The sequence below is a fragment of the Colius striatus genome, chromosome 28 (genome assembly GCF_028858725.1).
Source record: "Colius striatus isolate bColStr4 chromosome 28, bColStr4.1.hap1, whole genome shotgun sequence".
Lineage (NCBI taxonomy): Eukaryota > Metazoa > Chordata > Aves > Coliiformes > Coliidae > Colius > Colius striatus.
In genome coordinates this window covers 366,311-385,935 of record NC_084786.1, presented here as the reverse complement: position 1 = coordinate 385,935, position 19,625 = coordinate 366,311, and the positions used below count along the sequence as shown (strand labels likewise).

General features: G+C 53.4%; 1 protein-coding gene across 1 annotated transcript in view; it reads left to right on the top strand.

Annotated features, from left to right (window-relative positions):
- LOC133628075 (scavenger receptor cysteine-rich type 1 protein M130-like) overlaps positions 1 to 19,625 on the top strand; it is a 376,192-nt gene that overhangs the window by 82,951 nt on the left and 273,616 nt on the right. The window lies entirely within an intron of this gene.

Here is a 19,625-nt window from a genome sequence, read left to right as displayed (position 1 = left end):
CCGGACTGTGTGACCTTACAGCACATCTGGGCACTCCAATAGTGCTCTGTGACATCACATGACGTCTGGGCACTGGACACACACTGCTCTGAGACTTCACATAGTATCTGGGCACTGAAATGAGACTCTGTGACATCACAGCAGACGTGGGCATGGCAACAGTTCTCTATAACATCACATCACCTCTGGATGCTGCAACAGTGCTCCGTGACATCACAGCACATCTGGGTACTGCATCTAGACTGTGTGACATCATAGAATCCTAGAGTGGTAGGGGTTGGAAGGGACCATTAGAGATCATCTAGAGCAACCCCCAGAATTCAGTTCACCTAGATCAGGTCGCACAAGAACGTGTCCAGGCTTGTGCTGAAATCCTCCAAGGAAGGAGACTCCACAAGCCCTCTGGGCAGCCTGTTCTGCAGGGTTTCTTTTTCTTTGTGCAGGGGTTCTTCTTTGTTGCGTGAAACGGGAGTGACCAGACACCAATCTGATGTGCATCAGCTCCAATTTATTGTCACATCATCATCACTTCTATACCTTTTCCAAATGCTTTGTACGTGCCACAATTCATGGCAAATAGTTAATACTAAGCATCACGCACTATGCATAAGGCCTCAAAGTTTCATTTTGGTAACAACTTAAACACCAACCTCACTGTGTTTAAAAACCATCCTTATTGTGCTTAAAACATCAGCCTTATTGTGTCTAAAATATCACCCCATCTGTTCAGCCTTCAGTTAGTTTTCTCTCACACTATGGTTATGCTTACCTTACGTTTAGTTACCTTTCTATTATTGTTAGTTACATATGTTACCATTTATTAGTCAAGTACAGTCAATCATACAATGCTAAATTGAATGCTCTATTCAGTCCTCTAACAACGCTTGGCTTAATGTCCTGTCCTATCTTCTTGCTTTGACCTTGTTTCTGTTCCAATCTGCTGTTTCGGTTTTCCCCTTGCTCAAGCTTGCTATGGATGTGGACGAGGAGGTGCAAGTCGGTCCATCACAACTTTATCCGTCCATAATTAACCTCAACTCCCATTGAAAAAATACAAACTGTCGGTAGAAGTTATACCACTGTGTATGACAGCTACTAGAAAGCAGGAAGGAAGACCCCCAGCTACAGTTGTACGTAGGTCCCATTGTAGACTATCAGCCAGCACTGTGTCCCATTTGCAGCTGCTTTCCGGTGGGAGCTATCTTCAGTCCCACTCCTTTGGACTGCTCAGCTCCCATTGAAAAAATACATGTTGTCAGTTAAGTTATACCACTGCGTATGGGAGCTACAAGAAAGCAGGAAGGCAGACCCCACCTATGTGGGGAGTTTTGTGGAGACTTGGCTAGAGAAAAGAGGACATGATAGAATACAGCTGGTTAGGCAGTAAGCATTAAGCGATAAGATAGTGGACTCCTGCTCAAGGCCGTGAGAGCAAGAGAGCTGTATGATAACAGGATGAGAAAGCAGGAGCTTAGTTTGGGTTAAGCAGCCATAAGTATCTGGAGTATGTTGAAACAAGGGCGAGGTTTGCACCTAACTGGGAACCAATGATGAGCTTAGCTTTTGCAATATGTATGAGCCTGATTATTGTATCTATAAAAGAGTTGTATCTTTGCAAATAAAGTTGAGACTTGTTGCACTGCAGGGTGGGCTTGTCTCCCGTGGTCTTCAGCAAATGGTGACCCCGACGTGATACACGAAGGACGTGATATACCGACTGGGCGCCACGGCGGAGCTATGAAGGGGTTCGGGTCCTATGCAGCAAGGACGGCAATAAGCGTGAAAATTGGGAACACGCCGTGCCCTGGGTGACCGTATAGCCGAGCCCGGCCGATACGTGCCGCTGGACCTTGAAGGGCTGCAACAGCGCGCTGACAAATAGGTGTGGAAAGGCAAGCGGCATATGATTTATTTACTGCATTCTTGCAGAAGCGGCAGATAAAGGGTATAGATCTGCAAAAAGACCTACCAGGGTTGTTAGCTTATGGGTATGCTAAGGGAGTGTTTCAGAATCTACATACAGTGCATGAATTGAGCGAATGGCGTAGATTTGGGGATTTGCTGTGGGAAGCTACCCTGGAGGATGATGAGATAGCTGAAAAGTTAGGGAAGTTTTGGCGGATAGTGCACAATGTGTTGTTGCAACATCAGGCAGAAAAGAAGGCTGCTGAGCACGCATCAGCAGCACAGAGTAAGAACAAAAACGATGAGCGTGACTGGTTCCAATCCACTTCGCTGGCTCCTACCGTCTCAAAAGTAATGCTCCCCACCCCGCGTGTAGAAAATGGGGTGCGGGAGCCATGTGAGTCATCGGCCCCTCCCGCGGCACGAGAGTGCCGGCCTAAAGAGCCCCCGCCTCTGCCCCCCCCACTTAGTGAGCCTGTCCCTGGGGCAGAGAGTGAACTGGCAGAGGCACCGACAGTAGTGCCAGGAGAGGCGCCGGGAGAAGCGCCGGGAGCAGCACCGAGAGTAGTGTCGGGAGAGGTGCCGAGAGCAGCGCCTGGAGCAGCACCGAGAGTGGTGTCGGGAGCGGCGCTGAGGCGAATGATACCGAGAAAAAAGAAAAAGATTCTTCTCTACACAAGAGTATTTACAAAGTCAGAGAAGCGAAGGGGCTTCAGAGCAGAGCCCCAGCCGGAGAGCTGCTTCCCATTCGAGCCCAACCCGCCGAGTTACCCCTGGGGCGACTCGCAGGGGAATGCCGAGCCGGCGGAGTCGGGCGGGGATGCGGCGCAGGATGATCAGAGGAGAGTGGAGGAGCGCGACCCCGTGTTAGACTGGGCACCATCCGGCACGCGAGGGGAGACAAAGAAAACACGGGAGAGAGTAATACCGACTGCGCCGCCGGCGCCGGGGCCGGCACGGAGTGAGCCAGACCCCCCCCGCCCCTTCCATCCGCAGCCGCCGCCGCGCAGCCGCTTCCCGCGCCCGGTCGGTGTCTCCGGAGCCCCCCCACACACATCGCACCGACACCGCCGGCCCCGGCCCTCACGGACCGCTGGGCTCGTCCTTTCCATCCTCAGTCCCTTGCCTCAACGAGTGTAAAAACTGTTGGTCGTGATGTTATGCATTTTGCTTTAAATGTGATGATGAATACTGGTTTTCTTACAGTGGAAACTCTCTAAGTCGTTTTAGGTGTCAGGAATGGAACTTGGAAGAACAGAACATTTTGGCATTGAGAAACTAAAAGGTGGTCTATGTTGATGCTTGAAATGATTGTAGTAAATGGTTTTAGGCAATTTCAATGGGAGCTGAGCAGTCCAAATGAGTGGGATTGAAAATAGCTCCCACAGGAAAGCAGCTGCAAATGCGACACCGTGCTGGCTGATAGACTGCATGGGGACCTACTTACTACTGTAGCTGGGGTCTGCCTTCCTGCTTTCTTGTAGCTCCCATACACAGTCGTATAACTTAACAGACACATGTATTTTTTCAATGGGAGCTAAGGAGAAAAATAGTGTGGGATTGAAGATAGCTCCCATAGGAAAGCAGCTGCAAATGTGACACCGTGCTGGCTGATAGACTGCATGGGGACCTACTTACTACTGTAGCTGGGGTCTGCATGAGAGTAACCCCCTTGCCACAGGCTCCAGTCAGGGAGTGTCAGAGAGTGCTGCTGGCTGCCCTCAGCCTTCTCTTCTCCAGGCTCAGCACCCTCATTCCCTCAGTCCCTGCCCAGCACCCTTGTGCTGCAGCCCCTTCCCCAGCTCTGTGCCCAGCTCTGGCCACGCTGCAGCCCCTCAGTGTCCCTGTGGCAGTGAGTGAGGGGCCCAATCCTTCCTCCAGTCCTGGAGCTGCAGCCCTTCAATGTCCCTGTGGCAGTGAGTGAGGGGTCCAATCCTGCCTCCAGCCCTGGAGCTGCAGCCCCTCATTGTCCCTGTGGGAGTGAGTGAGGGGCCCAATCCTTCCTCCAGTCCTGGAGCTGCAGCCCCTCAGTGTCCCTGTGGCAGCGAGTGAGGGGCTGAGCCCTGAGCACAGCCCTGGAGCTGCAGCCCCCAGTGTCCTTCTGGCAGGGAGTGAGGGGCTGAGCACTGAGCACAGCCCTGGAGCTGCAGCCCCCAGTGTCCTTGTGGCAGTAAGTGGGGGGCTCAGCACTGAGCACAGCCCTGGAGCTGCAGCCCCTCAATGTCCCTGTGGCACTGAGTAAGGGGCTCAGCACTGAGCACAGCCCTGGAGCTGCAGCCCCTCAGTGTCCCTGTGGCACTGAGTGAGGGGCCCAATCCTGCCTCCAGCCCTGGAGCTGCAGCCCCTCAGTGTCCCTGTGGCAGGGAGTGAGGGGTCCGATCCTGCCTCCAGCCTTGGAGCTGCAGCCCCTCATTGTCCCTGTGGCAGTGAGTGAGGGGCTGAGCACTGAGCACAGCCCTGGAGCTGCAGCCCCTCAGTGTCCCTGTGGCACTGAGTGAGGGGCTCAGCACTGAGCACAGTCCTGGAGCTGCAGCCCCTCAGTGTCCCTGTGGCACTGAGTGAGGGGTCCAATCCTGCCTCCAGTCCTGGAGCTGCAGCCCCTCAGTGTCCCTGTGGCAGTGAGTGAGGGGTCCAATCCTGCCTCCAGCCCTGGAGCTGCAGCCCCTCAGTGTCCCTGTGGCAGTGAGTGAGGGGTCCAATCCTGCCTCCAGCCCTGGAGCTGCAGCCCCTCAGTGTCCCTGTGGCAGGGAGTGAGGGGCTCAGCACTGAACTGCAGCTCTTGAACTGCAGCCTCCCCAGAGCCCAGCATGAAGAGAATCAGTGCCCTGGGCTTGCTGCCGCCCCAGTGCTGCCCCCAGCCAGGATGCCACTGGTCTTCCTGGCCACCTGGGAATGCTGTTGGCTCATATTCACCCTTTGGCCCCCACCCCTGGTTCCACAACCCCAGGTGATGCCATTCATTGGCTCCCGCACCTTGCCCAGCCCTGCCCATTGTGACGGTGGCAGCTCCAGTGGCTTTAGATGAAGCCAATGGCAGCTCTGCCAGCCTCAGTCTGGCTTGGCCCTGGTGCTGCCAGGATGGGCAAGTGCTGCTCCAAATGGTTTTCCCTCGCTCAAAGGCAGAGTGAGAAGGTACTTTCTCCTCTTTCTCTCCTTCCAGGGCCAGGCTGGTGCTGCAGCTTCTCTGTGCACATCGTGGGGTGTTGAGAGCGACGCTCCTCTGGGCTCAGGGGCTGCCCTCAGGCTGCCAGGGACAAGCCTGACCCCTCTTCCAGATGCACTGCAGCTCCTCACATCATGCCATCCCACCGCTGAAACATGAGGCTGGGATCTTTGGGAAACAAGGAGGGGCCTCTACGCCTTCTGTAGTAACCTCAGGGTTGATTTGTGGCTGCACTTCTCACTTCTAAGAGCAACACAGAGAATGAGTTCTAAAGGAAACTTGTCCAGAGGGACGATGCACTTTCTGGCTGCCATAAGGTTTGGCCTCTCTAGTGATCCTCTTTCTCCTCCAACCTAAGAGAAGTGAAATGAGGCAGAACTACAGGTTTTCTTGGCTGAGAGTGAATTGAAATGGGGTGCTGGATGATCTCTAAAGGTCCCTTCCAGCCCCCACCATTCTGTGAGTCTATGGTTCTGTGATTAATTGCATTCCAGACCCCCTTTACTTGGTATTAGGAAAAATAAAGCCATTGTGTTAATTCTCTTCACAGAGGGGAAAAAAATAGATTGAGGGAAAATACACAGAAACAGTTCAGCTCTGACATCTTTTTGTTTTCCACCTTCATTTCGAGGAGACAGAGCTGGTTGTGTCTCCTGTCTGCTCTGTATCCTTCTGCTGAACTCAGCCTTTCTGTGCTCTGAACTCAGCTTTCTGAGCCTCCTTTGCTTACTCCAGCAGGATTTACTCTTTAGGACTCCTTCTAATTCCATTTGCTGCTACAGGGCCTTTTATCCTGACTGAGGTTTTAGGAGTGTCCTTGAAGCTTCTTGTCCTTTTCTAACCTTGGACATGCTTAGAGTGGCCTGATCTAGTTCCCAATCATTCATGACCTTCCCAGCACTTTACATTCCTTTATCTCCTTCCCAGTATGATTCCAGATCCATTCCAGCCTGTGCTGGGATTTCTGCTGCTAAACCAAACTCTGGCAGGTCTTTTCTTTGTCAGTTTGCACAGCACTCAGACATCTCAGCTGTCCAGTCCTTGCATTTTGCTAACAGCACCTCAGCAGTGCTAATGGAAACGTGTTTCTGTTTCCCTTTCAGCAGCTCCTCTGGTTTAATTCCTTAGACATTCCAGTTTCTTTGGGGAAAGGTCAAGGAAAGGAGCTCTCATTCTTTACAGACAAGACACCAGCAGAAATCAAGGTGGCAACAGGCACCTTGAACATCAGCCTGGTGCCTGTGTGGGGATGCCCAGCGTGCCCAGGCTGGTGCAAGTGCAGTAAGCAGCTGCCTGCAAACTCCACTGTGTGACCAGAGGAGTGTGTTGGGAGGTGGTCAAACACAGGCAGAAACAGGTGGAAATGGTTTCACAGAATGAAACCTGCAGTCTGGCCATAAAGGGCACACAGAATGAGAGACAAATACAAATGTCTTGTGCTGAACAATTTCCTTATCCCACCCCCAGCCTCCCCTCCTGAGGAGTTCATCTAATCCGCTTCACTAAAGGAGCGTGTGAAGGTATTTATCCTGGGGACTCTACATATTCCCCTCTCTCTTTTTCTCTTGAACAGATCGAAAACGCCCTTGTGGAAACACAGGAGTTGGAATTTGAAGTTGCAAGGCTGAGGGACGAAGCTGGTGAGTGGCAAAAGCAAAGTGACACCAAGGGGATTGTCTCACTTTACCCAAGAGCAGTTCCTCCCTGTGACCTGATCCTGGGCAACCTGCACTTGTGGGAAGCTTCTGAAGCCCAGTGCTGAGGGGTTTTGTGGCTTTTGCTGCCATTCTGCCCCTTTGCTGTGGAGATGGGTCCCTCAAGACCCACAGCTGTTTTTCCTTCCACCCACTGGCAAGGAGATGTCACAATTGCCTGCTGTCAGACAAGTCCTTTGTGTGGCTGGAGAAAAGTACAAAGCCATGGAAAGGGTTTGGAGCTGTAAACCAAATGAGCAGGTCACAGGACATTTCAGCATGTGACATTGCACCATTCCCCTTTGGGCACGAGGCAGATGGCAAAGCTTTCTGTGTGTCACTGCAGGGCTGAGCTCCCTGGTTCACACTCACTTCCTCCCCTCTGGAAAGAGCAGAGAGCTTGAAAGGGACACATTGTCCTTCCCAGTGCTCCAGAAAAACATCAGGGTCAGAACAGAACCCCAGCAGTCATTCCTGCTCTGGACACACTGAGCAAATCTGGGTGCCAGAGCACAGTCAATGTGGAAGGTCAGTGTGGGGAGATGGTCACTTGGGCACCCAAACTGCCCTTCATGGGGGGCTCTGACATGAGCTGTGAGGTTCAGGCTGTACCCCCTCGCTTCCCAAACTCCTGGGAGCAGTCTAGGGGTAGCTGGATCCAATCTCAGCCCCTGACTGCAAAGAAGAGTTTGGACTCTGGGTTCTGGCACTGAGCTGGTTTATTACAGCTCGAGCCGGAGCAGTCTCACAGCAAGAGATCCCTGGGGTCTTATACCCTGACAGTCTCAGTCTCTCTCCCCTCTTGGGCTTGGCCCCAGAGTGATAGTTGAGTCTGGGGTCTTTTTGTTCCTCTGTCCACCTCCAGCAAGTTGGTTTCTTCCTTATCAAGGAAGTCTCAGTTTTGTGCAGGTTTAAAATCCCCTGAGCTTCTCTGCCCTTGGGTGGTTGGTGTCACCAGTCTTTTGTTAACTCCAGGTCAGGGGCTCATGTCCTCCCTCTTTCCAGTTGAATCTCCTTGGTTAGCACCAGAGCACCCCACATGCTTTGTCACCTGGAAGTCTGTGGTTGATGGCAGCATCACAGAACCACACAGGGGTTGGAAGGGACCTCGGGAGTTCCTCCAGTCCAACCCCCCTGCTAAAGCAGCTTCACTTAGGTCAGGTTGCACAAGAGTGTGGACATCACTTAGATCAGGTCACACAGGAAAGGTTTTGTCTCAAGTGTCTCTTTGTCTCACGTGTTTATCATTTCCAAGGCAAAGTAATGGCCTCAATCTGTGTCTCCAAGACTGTGCTGGCCAGGAGGGGACATCCAGTCACCCTGCAGATCCATGGAGGTCCCTCCATCATTGTTATGAGCAGCAGTCCTGTTGTTCTCACTCTTCCTCACATCCCAGGGCTGCACAGGCTTCTGCACACTTTGCCTCTGTTGGCAGAAATGCTGGTGTGTGAGGGACAGAGGGGACAGAGAGAGAAGCCACAGCTATTGCTTGTTGGTGGCTGAGACTCAGGGGAGCCCCTGTGCTCAGCCCCAGTGCCGTGGGTGCTCCTGAGGTGCTCAGAGCCTGACTGCAGGCTCTTGTCTGCACAGTCCTCAACACAGTGAGATACAAGAACCTTCAGAGGGAGAAGGAGGAGCTGGAGAGGTGCATTGAGGAGAAGCTGAGGCAGACTCAGAGGCAGCAGCAGGACAAGCTGCAGGCACTGGCGGGGCGGCTGTGGGAGGATTCCAAGACCACTGTCAAGAGCTTGCTGGAGAAGCACAACCTGGAGCTGGAGCAAATCCAGTTGCAGCATCAGCAGCAGGTCAGTGTCTCCCTGTTCTCTTTGCAGAGCAGACCTTGCCAGCACTGAGTGGGTGCAGGTGATGAAACCCATTGACCACCCAAGACACTGGTAACCACCTGATGATATTCCTGCCCCTTTTCCTCCCTCCCAGTCCTGTTTGGACACAGCACATGACATTGCCATATCTGCTCTTCACGTGCTCCCAGGTCATCTACAACACAAATTATCAGGACCAGCTCCCTGACCCCCCCCCCAACCTGCTTCCCAGCCCATCTATTGGAGACAATTTCTCTTGACAGCAAGGATTCTGGAACCAGAATCTGCCCAACACAGGTCTGGCCAGCAGAGCCCTGCTCGTTGTTATGGGCAAGGCTGGTTAGAGGTGGTGCAGGGCCACATGCAGGGTCCATGCCACACGTTGTCTAAACATTAAGCAGGTCTTTTGCTTCTTGATTCAGCTGATGCAAGATTGTTTTCTTGCAATGTCCCTCAGATCTGAGGAGAAGATTAAGGAGATGGTAGAGGAGAACCATTGCTCTAGGGTGCTGCTCAGCTGAGAAGCAAGGAGAGCAGGAATAAAGTGCTACAAACACTCAGGAGATCCTGTTACTCCTTGCAGCTCACAGAAGGTCTCCTGCAGTAGGTTCTCAGGGTATCCCAGCACATCTAATCCATGTCTCCACTCCTTGTCGTTGGAACAGCTGAAAGTTATCAAAGCTGCACACGAAGGTGCAAAGGAGAAGCTGGAAAAGAACCAGAAGCTCGGAGTGGAGGTGCTGCAGAACGAGAATGACCAGAGGATTCAAGGTAAGCCAGAGGCAACCCGATGGCCAGAGAGCTATTCCACAGCAGCCATCAGCAATGCAGGGGGAGGTGTGTGTGGGGGGGTTGTAAGCCTGGATTTTCTCCCCCCAAGAGCACAGGACACAGAAAGCTTGTGTTAGTCTGGTGCTTTGACCACGTTTGGTGGACCAGCAGAGTGATGCTAGGGGTGAGAGAGAGTTGTGTGCAATGAACAGCACCTGGCTCTGACCTGAGACTGGCTGAGGGGTCTTTGGGCCAAAGATCAGGCTTTCTCCATGGGCCACTGCTCAGAGAGTCCTTATTGTCCCTCACTTTACACACAGACCTCGGGTGCTCAGGGGGCTCCAGCTCACGCAGCATCTCTGAATTTGTCTGTTGAATGCCCACACTGCCACTAAACACAGGTCTCATGCTGCTCAGCAGCAAAAGTCTGGCTGTGCTGAGCAGGCCAAAGGCACATGCTGGTACCACTCTGCCCCTCAGCATTGCTGGGGTCTGATCTGTGTGATTTGATGCTGCAGACAGGTTTGATGCTGCTGTTTCCTCCCTGCTGGTTCAGTATCTAAAGACACATCTCTCTACAAGCTTTACCTGACATTTCACACTGCTCTGTACAATCTTCCCTGACTGTTTTTTCAGACAAGCATCTGGGCCTAATTTTTAATAGCTCCAGTAGGTTTTTCCACCCCTTTCTCCAAAGCTGGGGGAAGGAGAGCTGAGCTGGGGAGCCCAGAGCTGGACACAGGACTCCAGATGAGGCCTCACCAGGGAGAAGAACCTCCCTTGAGCTGCTGGCCACGCTCTTCTTGATGCCACCACGGCCTTCCTTGCCCACCAGGGCACATAACTGTGGTCAGTTTATTATCAACCAGCACTGCCAGGTCTATCTCTGCAGAGCTGCTCTCCAGCAGGGCACCCCCAGCCTGTGCTGGTGCAGGGGGTTGTTCCTTCCCAGCTGCAGGACTCTGCCCTTGTCCTTGTTGAACCTCAGCAGGTTCCTCCTTGCCCAACTCTCCAGTTGGTTGAGATCCCACTGACTGGCAGCACAGCCTCTGGGCAATCAGCCAGTGCTCCCAGTTTGGTGCCAGCAGGGAACTCCCTGAGGGTCCCTCTGTCCCCTCACCCAGGTGGCTGATGAAGATGTTGAACCAGACTGGCCCCAGAACCCATCCCTGTGCAACTCCACTGGCCACAGGCCTCACACTGGACTTTGTGCCATTGATCCCCACCCTCTGGGCTCTGTTGTTCAGCCCCTTCCCCATCCCCCTCCCCATCCCCTCATCCAAGCCACACTGCCTGAGCAGTGGGAGACGGTATCTGAAGCCAAGGCAGATGACATCCACTGCTCTCCCCTCAGGTCACAGAGGATATTATTCCCAGTTTCCTGCTCAGCCTCCATGTTCTAAATCTTCATCCCAAATAGCACTTGGCTCACAATGTCTGTGCTCTTGGACCCTGGCTTGCTGGATTTCTCTTAGTGATGTCATGTGTCTGTCTCCTCCCCAGAGCTGACCATTGCTCACCAAGTGGAAAAGGCACAAATGGAAAAGAACTTTGAAAAGCTGTATCTGTCTCTCAAGGTGAGCAGCTCCTTCACTGCCCAGCCCTTCCTCACCTGGCTGTGGCGGCTGGAGGCAGCTCAGCAGCTTTGCAAAGAGCACTGGGGTCATCTCCCAGCCCAGAAATCACATCTGCCAATGACCAGAGCACCAGTTTCACAGCACTCGTGGTTTTTGCCCTGGTTGGACAGAGAGAGGCAACAGAGAAGAGGGACACAATTGGTTAAGACAACATGTTGCTCCTGTGCAGAGCTCTGAGAGGAAGCCAAAGCCTTTTAAAGTCCATGCCACTAACTCAGCCTTGCTTGTTGCCACGTTAGAAGCCCAGAGGGGTGAAGGAAGCAGGGCTGGGGGGATGTCCTGCCTCATGCAGGCTTTAGGGACTGCACCAATGGTCTCTTTCATGCCTGGGATAGAAGTGCCAGCTCTTTTAAGGAAGGACACGCTCGTTCTTCCCCAGCCCAAGGTGATGGGGGTGACTGAGCATTTCATGGTCTAGTGCCAAGGCAGGGTCAAGCGGCTGCTGGGATCTGGGGGTTCCCTGAGGCTTATCAAAACCTGCACGTCCAGGCAGCCTCATGTGATAACTACCACCCTGCAGGGGTCTTGTGTGAATGGAAGAGGGCTGAGAACATGGTTGGGATGCTCATTGGTGTGTGTCTGCCCTCCAGGACCAGATAGACACCCTCACCTTCCAGAACCAATCTCTTCAGGCCAAAGCAAACCGGTTTGAGGAGGCTCTGCAGAGGAGCTACAAGGAAAAACAGAAGGTAGATGGCAGCTCAGACTATCCAGTCATCAAGATCTGTGTTTCTCAGGATGACTCACACCATGGGATTCAGTGGATAGCAACAGCCTCCTTATAGCCTGGGGACTTGTGGGCATGTCCCAGCTGAGACCCCAGGTCTTGAGCTCTGAGGAGGAGTCAGGAATAACCCTGAAACATCCCTCCCCCCTCCCAAAGCAAAGTTTTCTTTGAACTGGGGACATTTCCCTGTGTTCACAGCACAAACCCCACGGGCAGCTGTGTCAAGGATGACAACAGCAGGGTGAGCAAAGGGCTCAGGGAGTTTAGAGGTGAGAGGACTCCTTAGGGAAGGGGCAGAAACGTCTGCACCAGGCTTGGCCATGGGAAACAGGCAGCATGAGTCCCTCTCCACCTCTGCTGCAGTGGTTAATAGATGGGAAAGGACAAATGCTGTTGTGTCCCAGTGATGTTAATGTCAGGTGCCATCCAGGCAAGTCACTGTCATGACATACACTGGGAAAAATCCACAACAGCTTCAGTGAGTGACAATGTTTCCTCAGTGGAACTCAGAGCACATCTTTTGCCCATGAGTTGAACCCCAAAGTCCATGCACAAGCATAAAACACCTCGTGCAGCTCCCAAGCTATGAGGAGGAAGGGGGTTGCTGAGCAACGTGCCATCTTGTCCTTCTAGGAAGGGATCCATCTGTATCCAGACAAAGTGACGGTCTAGGAGAGACTATCAGAGTTCAGATGGGTTTGGAGGCACAGGTCCAAGTGGTTTTCACTTCACTGAGTCTCCAAACCACTGGGGACACCGAGGGAACTTTCTGTTATGGCTGAAGAGGGATTTATGGCTGACAACACCTTGGTGTGTTTTTTAGGCAACACGAGCTGAATATCTGCACTTGGAGAAAGATCTGGAGAGCTTAAAAGAGGTTCTGGAAATGAGACACTATCAAATTCTCCAAAAGGAGGCAATAATTATGGAGCTAAAGAAACAGGTGAGTTGCCACTTTCCTCCAGAGAAGACATCAGAGAGGTAATTACAGAATCACAGAATGGCAGCATTTCGAGGGAACCATTGGCCTTCCTGCCCACGAGGGCACGTGGTGTCAACGGCACAGAATGGAGCTGGAGGCCTGTGGCCAGTGGAGTTCCACAGGGATGGCTGAGCTGCCACTCAGCAGGATCTCAACCAGCTGCAGAGTTGGGCAGAGAGGAACCTGCTGAGGTTCAACAAGGACAAGGGCAGAGTCCTGCAGCTGGGGAGGAACAACCCCATGCACCAGCACAGGCTGGGGGTGACCTGCTGGAGAGCAGCTCTGCAGAGAGACCTGGCAGTGCTGGGTGATAATAAACTGACCATGGGGGATAGAGTGGTGTGGTGGGCACCTGGCATCCAGCCAAGGTCCAACTACCACCCAGGTCAAGGGAGGTTCTGCTCCCCCTGAGCCTTGCCATAGCTGGAGAGGCCTCATCTGGAGTCCTGTGTCCAGTTCTGGGCTCCCCAGCTCCAGAGGGACAGGGAACTGCTGCAGAGAGGCCAGTGCAGGGCCACCAAGATGATCAGGGCACTGGAGCATCTTCCTCCTGAGGAGAGGCTGCAGGACCTGGGGCTGTTTATTCTGGAGGAGCCTGAGGGGGCAGCTCACTGATATTTATAAGTATATAAATAGTGGGTGTCAGGAGGTCGGGGCAGCATTTTTTTGTGTTGCACCCAGTGCCAGGACAAGGGGTGATGGAAAGAAGTTCGGACACAAAAATTCCATTAAACATAAGGAGAAACCGTTCCAGTGTGAGATGAGGCAGCCCTGGCCCAGGCTGCCCAGGGAGGGTGTGGAGGCTCCTTCCTTGGAGCTCTTTGAGACTTGTTCCTGTGTGACCTTCTGCAGGGCCTTGGACTCGATGATCTCTAGAGGTCCCTTCCAACCCCCATCCTTCTGTGACTCTGTGATTCTAAAACAGCTCTGTGCTCCCCTGGGGTGGGCAGCCTTCTGCATCTCACCTTGGCATCCAGCTGAGGAGAACCAGTTGCTACCTTTGATGCCCCTGATACATCTCCAGGGTGGACAGGATGGAACGAGCGTTGCCATTCTGCACCACAACTCCTTCAGGTCAAAGCCACTTCACCAAGCTGTATCTGCTGACAGAGCAGAAGGACTCACAGCACCTGCAGCGATGGCTGAGAGCAAGTTCTTGTGGGTCAAGTGCTGGTTTTCTTGTTGCAGGTTGAAGGATACCGCAAGTAGGAAGAAAAACTGTCCCTGTGCAACGCCAGGATAGCAACAGCAGAGCCAGGGCTGAGCAAAACATCCTCATCTCGTGCTGATGGTTGCAACCTGAGCTTGAAAGGAGACTACAGATCTGTCCTGGGCTTGGTGGGGATGGGATTAACTGGCAAGGCCATAAGAGCACCTCAGGACTGAGCATCAGGCACCTCTGCTGTTGTTAGAGCTGCTTTGTTCCTTCCTTGCCCTTGTCATTAAATCCTTATCTCAACCCACAAAGCTTCACCTTTTTGTCCTCCCCATTTTCCTGCAGGAGGTTTGGTTGTTGGCAGCTGAGTTACAACCCAACAGGGTCATGGACTGTTTGAAGTTGCTGCTTCCCAGCTTTGTTTTTGGCCTCTGTCCTGCAGCCTGGCCAACTCTTTGCTGCCTCTCTTTCTCTGCTCAGCTTGTTGTGCCTTTTCTCTCTATCCCTCTGCTCCCTGACCCAACATTTCCATCTCTCTGCAGGGCTGTTCATCCTTATTTTTCTTCAATTCTCCATCTCCCTGTGCTTTGCCTTCTCCATTTCTTTCTCTCCCCGCTCGTCAGGCTCCTCCCTGACAATCCTTGAGTCTTCCTTCCCCCCACTCATTCCCATCCTCATCCCACTGGGGAGAAGGGGACTGAGTGGAGGTTGGACTTAAACCACAACAGCAAACACCCCAAACAAACCTTAAATGAGTCATATCTTTAATGTTTCCACAGCTACTACAGAAAGGACAACCAAAAAGCACAAGGGTAAGAATACTCAAGGCAGGATGCTGTTTGAGCTCCAGCAGCCACGTGGCCTTCCCCAGCTGCTCTGGAGGCCCCAGCACCCCTTGCTCTGATCCCCCAGCTCCAGTTGCCCACTCAGCTAGGGAAATAGGCAGAGTATAGTCTCCTCCAGCCCCAGAGCAGCCAGCCTTGCTGCCTGGATCTGCTGAGCTCTTCTGCCCTTATATCTGTTAGGATGTGCTGGGTTTCTGTTGCCAGCTTGGAGACTGAAGGGCTGGCATCATCTTTCATGCATTGAAGGACTGAAACAGAGAGGAGCAGAGGTGGACATGGGGGGAGAAGGAGCCACCATTGACCTCAGGCAGGGTGAGCAAACCTCTCCCGGGCCTGACTGGCTGAGGGCTGGTCTCTCCCTACCAGCCCTTGCCAGGAGGAAGGCAGTGCACAACACTAGCAAAAACCACTCCTCCTGCACAAACAGCTCTGTCCATGTCCTGTGCTGTTCTCTGCCTGGGAGCTGTGTGTTGTCTCAGTGTCCCACAGAGAGCACAGACACACTGAGGCACAGACAGTGCTGCTGGGTGGGGGAAATGAGCCGTCAGTGCCCTTGGCTGGCCGTGGGGGGCTGAGAGCTTGAGCAAGGGCGAGTCACGGAGTGGTGTGAGGGGGATCCCTCTGCTCTCAGCAGGGGCTGGGGCTGTGCAGGCTCACAGGGGACAGGCAGAAAGGGGCAGGGACAGGGCGCTGGGCACCAGGCAGAGGGACAGTCCAGCTGCCCTGGCTCTGCACTCACCCACAGCCCATCCCCTGGCCTCGCAGCCCTTGCTCTGAGCTCCCTGAGGGCAGCAGAAATGCTGAGGGCTTCTGACATCCAAGAACACTCCCTGTTGTGGTGATGGGAAGGAGCTGGACAAAGCCCAGAAGCCCAGAAGTGCCCCATGCCCAGAGGCAGCAGATGTCCAACAGCAGCTCCGTCTGAACTGCTGGGACAGGTAGGAGGACAGATTGCCCTGGGAGTGCTCACTTAAAAGCTGGCATCCTGGAAAAGACCAGCACGATGCTTTTCCAAACTGAGAAGGTGTGGGCTGAATGATCAGGCAGTGAGGGGCGTTGTTAACTGCTTGATGGGAAGAAGGCAGAGAGTGGTGATCCATGGGGCAGGGTGTAGTTGGAGGCCTGTGTCTAGTGGAGCCCCTCAGGGGTCGGTGCTGGCACCGGTGCTGTTCATTAGTGACTTGCTGAGGGAACAGAGGCACTGTCAGCAGGTCTGCTGGTGGTACTGAGCTGGGGGAGCAGCTGACACCCCAGAGGCTGTGCTGCCTTTCAAGGAGACCTGGACAGGCTGGAGAGTTGGGCTGGGAGAAATCTAATGAAATTCAACCAGGGCAAGTGTAGAGTCGTGCAGCTGGGAGAGAACAACCCCATGTAGCAGCAGAGGTATTAAGCATTCATTTGAATCACATAAGGATCAAACTGCAAGAATTACACACCACAGCTGATAGGGCCCTGTTACCTTAGCCAGGAGACCCTGGGACATGTACTCCTTAGGCTACCTTAGCTGTTACCTTAGTTATTACTAAAACCAAGGGACTGGTATCTTTTTTTGACCAATCCCTGTGATTTTGCAAGTTGTATGATAGTTGGGAACCAATCAACAGGAGCAACAGGACAAGGGGTGATGGGATGAAGCTGGAACACAAAAAGTTCCACTTAAATATAAGAACAAACTCTTTCCCTGTTGAGGTGAGGGAGCCCTGGCACAGGCTGCCCAGAGGGGCTGTGGAGGCTCCTTCCTTCGAGGTCTTGGAGACCCACCTATGCGACCTGATCTAGGTGAAGCTGCTTCTGCAGGGGGCTGTGACTACATGATCTCTAAAGGTCCAACCCCCACCTTTGTGTGATTCTATGGTTCTGTGGTAAAGGGCAAAATGAAGAGATGGACATTTTATGCATGCTTTTGTTGGCAAATGTGATGCTTTTGTGTTGAGGTGTATAAAAGCCCTGAAAACTAGCAAGGGAGCACGTTTGGAGGAGCTGTCCCCCGTGTTTCCCCGTTCCACTCTGCATGGCGTTAACACCATCTGTGCTCCCAAATGGAACACTAAGTTATGAGACTGTCTTGCAATTAATCTTGTTTTATAAGAGCGAGGGAAAGTGAGATAAAGTCCCATGTGCAGATCTGTTCTTTTATTTAAGAGAAAGCTCTGAATGGCAGAAAGACTCTGAGTGAACAAATTGGGTAATGTCACTCCCAGTAGACAAACAAAAGGTTCAAAACCGTTGCTCCTCATGCACTACAGCAAAAATGTGTCTTAAATGTTTGACCCTTAAGGGGGGAGGGCTGTTCCTCTCTAACTTACCCACTCCCCAAAAGGAACCTGAACAGGGACCCAGCAACCTGACAAGGATACATCCCGGGGTGCTGCTTCAAGGGAGGGCTCCCAGCCCTGTCCAGATTGTAGTAATGTGGAAAAAGGAGGGCTCTGATACAGAATCCTCCTCATCAGTGTCCAAGAGAACTCAACGCTGCACTCATTGAATAACCATCTTAAAGACTCCCTTATCATCTAAAGTCAAAACAGTATCTAATTGCCCCATGAAGGCAAGGGGTTGGGCAGAGTGCACCAGGACATGTGAAAGTGCCTTTCTCACCTTCTCATTTAATTCTCTGAGACAAAAAATCAACTGACCCCTATAAGGAAACAAAAAACCCGACATGGACATGGAATGTTTTTGTCTCTAGTTCAGAGAATGGAAAGAGCATCAAACAGGGCCCAAGAAAGGCCCAGGAGAAAGTGTCCCACTGGCTGAGGGAGGCACTGAGATGAGGGGGTTTGCTGTTTGGGCTGTCTGCCTGGCTCTGGCTGCAGTCACGTGAGAGAAGATGATGCTAATTGATGTCAGGGTCATCCCTCTCTTGGCCTGGGTGTCTAACAGCTCCACTTTGGTTCTTGCCATCCCCTCCTCACAGCCTCAGCCTGAAGGCTGGATGATGTTGGCCAGATGGCCCCAGGCCCAGGGAGTGGTGGGGAATGGAGTGAGGTGCCCAGGAGGACCTCTCACTTTTTCCTGTAGCGTCCAGTGACAGGACAAGGGGTGATGAAGCTGGAACACAAACGGTTCCATTGGGACATAAGGAGAAACTCTTTCACCATGTGGCTGAGGGAGCCCTGGCCCAGGCTGCCCAGGGAGGGGGTGGAAGCTCCTTCTTGGGACGTTTCCAAACCCACCTGGACACGTTCCTGTGTGACCTGATTGAGGGGAACCTGCTGGAGCAGGGCGTTGCACAGGATGATCTTTCAAGGCCCCTTCCAAGCTGAGCCATTGTATGATCCTATGAATTCATGAAGATCAATCTGATTGTGGTTTTAGCCCATCTGCCTTGAGGCAGAGCCCTCAATGTGGAGGATGGGGCTTTTTTGGGTAGGCCAAAGGATAGCGAAGCCATCTGAAGTGAATGCACCATTTCTTTTCCACAGGTTCCACAAGGACATTTGCAATAGACCTTCAAAGGAACTCAAACCAGAACAATTTGCCTGCCTTTTTTATTAGTGACTCCAGAGGTCAGAGAACTGCAGAGTCCTGGAGGCTGGGATGAGAGTTTTCTCCCTGCTAGCTGCTACAGTGCTGTGTTTTGGGTTTATCCGAAAAGCAATGTTGCTGCCATGGGGATGTTCTGGTTATTGGTCAGGGCTTGCACAGCCTCAGACCCTTCTCTGCTGCACCCTCTACTGTGTCAGTGCACAGGGAGCAGGGCCAGCACAGCTCACCCTCAACTAGCCCAAAGGCTATCCCACACCATGGGACACGGTGCCCAGTGCAGGAGCTGGGGGGGACTGGTTGGAGGGCGGCTTGGCTGCTCAGGAACCAGTCAGCGGGTGCAGACCTCAAAGCTCAGTGCTCTTTGAGCTCCAGCAGCCACATGGCCTTTCCCAGCCGCTCGGGAGGCCCCAGCAGCCCTTGCTCCCTACATCAGCCTTGCACACAGCTCCAGTTGCCCACTCAGCTACGGAAAATGGCAGAGTAAAGTCTCCTCCAGCCCCAGAGCAGCCGGCCTCGCCGCCTGGATCTGCGGAGCTCTTCTGCCCTTATATCTGTTAGGATGTGCTGGGTTTCTGTTGCCAGCTCGGAGACTGAAGGGCTGGCATCATCTTTCATGCACTGAAGGACTGAAACAGAGAGGAGCAGAGGTGAGATCAGAGCCTGGCTTCACCTCAGGAAGCCCTCCTGCCACAGCCACCCCCCCTCAGCTCCCCCCATGGCCCAGAGGCAGCAGGGAAGGTGCTGCCCACCAGCACCCCACGTGCCCCCGACATCTCTCTCTGCTCTGCCCACACTCTCTGCTCTCCCTGGCTGCAGCAGGGCTTGCAGCTCCCTGCCTTTCCTTCTCCCTGCTGACACCCTCCTGCCCTCACTCACCATCATAGATGAACTCCAGGTTGTTCTGTTGATCCGCCATGTACCTCCCGGCGAGCCCTGGGAACACACAGAGGGTCACAGCTGCCCCACACCAGCCCCTCCAGCCCGGCCACATGCCCCCTTCTCCTTTGCAGGGCTGAGCCCAGGCTCTTCCCTCAGCTGGGGCCGAGCTGCAGTGGGGCAGGGAGGGACAAGGGGCTGCGTCTCACCCAGGAACCTGATGGCTGCCTCTCGCACAGACTCCTGTTTGCTCCGCAGGCACGGCATGACCTGCTGTGCGTACTGCACAGCTCTGCTGCTGCACTCTGAGAGCTGCAGAGGGAGAGGAGACAAAGGATTGGTGCTGATTCTCCCCCTGGCTGCGTGGTCCCTGTGCCCAGGTCAGGCTGCAGCAGCGGGCAGGGGCACAGCTCTCGCAGGCTGGGTCTGGGGCTCGGGGGCCATCCTTACCAGGCACTCGCCCACAGCCTCTATCTGCTTCATCTCCAGCAGCTGGCTGAGCCTCCTCTTCTCGAGGAAAGCAGCAGCTTGGAGCAGGGTGACCCGAGAGGCCTGCA